Here is a 2614-nt window from a genome sequence, read left to right as displayed (position 1 = left end):
ATTGGTGTTGCACCAATTTAGATTTAATTGCAACGAGAAGAAAAAAAATTCCTAAATTAATAGTAATATCAATTTAGAATTAAGCGAAGAGAAAAAAAATATTTTCACCCCCTATCTGATTGGTGGTTTCACCAAATCAAAGCGGTACCTGCTCTGATACCACTTGTTGGATCGTGAAACATCGATAGAGGGGGGTGAATAAAAATTCGAAAACAACGAGTATAAAAGAGTTAAGCGCAGCGGAAATGAAACAGCTTAGACAGATGAACACAATATTTTTTACTTCGTTCAGAGCCTGTGACGACTCCTACTCGAAGGCCCGTACTCCGTGAGCACTTTCGTTAGGCAATTCACTAGCAATTCGAAATAATGATTACAAAAGACAGTACAAGGAATGCTAATGAAAATTAAAACAAAGCTATACCGACAGAAAGAAAATCACAAGGACAAGAGAACGTTGTCGGAGCTTCGTTGGCGTCGTTGGAGCGCAGAGCAAGCAGTCTAAGAGTTCTGAGTTGATTCTGATCTCTGCCTCCGCCCCATCTTTTATGAAGCTCTGGGCGCCGATCCCTTCTAGGCGCCTGGTGAGACGTGGCAAGTCCAACCAGAGCTCCAGTGGCAACGCCGGGATAATTTTGCCTCCAGGCGCCTCCGGACCTTCCTGCCTGGGACCACCTTTTCCAGTGACACAACTTTCGCAAAACAAGGTTAGTCAGACAAATAGATCCTGCAAAAAGTGTTAGCACAGTTTATGAGTTTTAGTATAAGAAGTATGACTTAGCAAAAATATGACTTAGATTCCGTCTTTCACCGGAATCTAGTCACGATCTCGACTTAGATATCCGAAATGGATCTAAGCGGGATCGACGCCTAATGTTCCCTCGCTGAACGCTCCCCTACCTCCGACTTACCTTACGCGCGACGTCCGGGCCAGCCTGACTTCGACCTGACGCCACTATCCGTCGACCATCGACCTAGGTGGACTTCTGGCTCAATGGTCACGTCGACTTCTTGGACTTCTATCCGGCATCACCGTCGACCCACCTAGTCGACTTCGTGCCAGACATCTGGTCAGCCCGTCGACCTATCTGGACTTTTCCTGCACACTCGATCAGAGTGTTTAGACAACAACAAGCTAACTTAACCTGATTTGTCATTCATCAAAACTTGGGTTAAATCGTTAGTGCAAACCGCACCAACAGTTTGTCCCGACCTGTACCTTTTATCATAAATCCTGACATGTATCCTTGGCTAACACATCACGACCTGTATGTTTTATCATAAATCCTGACCTGTATCCTTGGCTAACACATCACGACCTGTATGTTTTATCATAAATCCTGACCTGTATTCTTGGCTAACACATACTGACCTGTACATTTTATCATAAATCCTGACCTGTATCCTTGGCTAACACATCCCGACCTACACGTCAAGTCTGTATCCCGACCCGCTGTCAGCCGTTATCCATGACTTCCACGTTACGTCTTGTACGCTAGGTCTGTATTCTGACCCGCTTTTGTTTACTGTTATACATGGCTTGTACGTTCTGACATGCATGCCATGTTTGTATTCCGACCCGCATTTGTATATTGTTATCCATGGCTTGTACGTTCCGACCTGTACGCCATGCCTGTATCCCGACCTGCTTATGTCCACTGTTATCCATGGCTTGTACGTTCCGACCTGTACGCCAGGCCGGTATCCCGACCTGCTTTTGTCCGCTGTTATCCATGGCTTGTATGTCCCGACATGCACGCCAGGTCTGTATTCCGACCTGCTCCGGTCCTTTGTTATCCATGGTTTGTACGTTCCGACCTGTACGCCAGACATGTACTACGCCAGAGGCCTTTCCCTCTACGCCTTTACATGGCCAGTGGGTTCAGCCCTTCGTTATACTCGACCTGTGAGCCCAGTTCTTGATTGTTATTTAGGTTAGATCTTGTCCAACTTGTAGTCCTCTCCTTTGACTGCCCCGTAAGCTGAGACTTTGACCGTGGCTACGCAAACTTGACTTCTGACCTCCACGGGGGCCAGACTTCTGACCTCCACATAAGCTTGACTTCTGACCTCCACGGGGGTTGGACTTATGACCTCCACGTAAGCTTGACTTCTGACCTGCACGAAAGCTTGACTCCTGACCTCCTCGTAAGCTTGACTCCTGACCCTCCTGTGGTCTTGACTCCTAACCACATCATCTTACTGACCCCATAATTATGCACCGTATCATTCAGCCTAATGACTCGACCGAATAATTAACGCAGTTAGGTGATGCATAGACTGACTGTCTTGAGAAGAATAAAAATGAATGAATTGGGACATCATAAGATTGAGTAGGAGAAATAGATTAATTATTGAACTAGTTAATTGAGTAAGTTGAACAAAACGTTACGGGAACCATATTATATTATAAGGGCATCATCACCATTATAACACCCACCATCTCATCAAAAAGTATGAGGTCCACTGTCACATACTAATTATAATAACATATCTCTTTTATCAACATTCCTTTTAATATTAACACTTATTATTTATGGGTCTCACAATCCACTTAATCATCTTAAAATTATATCATATTAAAAAAATATATTTTAAAATATATAAATTATTA

Source organism: Zingiber officinale, chromosome 11A, assembly GCF_018446385.1.
Source record: "Zingiber officinale cultivar Zhangliang chromosome 11A, Zo_v1.1, whole genome shotgun sequence".
NCBI classification, from domain to species: domain Eukaryota; kingdom Viridiplantae; phylum Streptophyta; class Magnoliopsida; order Zingiberales; family Zingiberaceae; genus Zingiber; species Zingiber officinale.
This window is presented reverse-complemented; position numbering follows the sequence as displayed.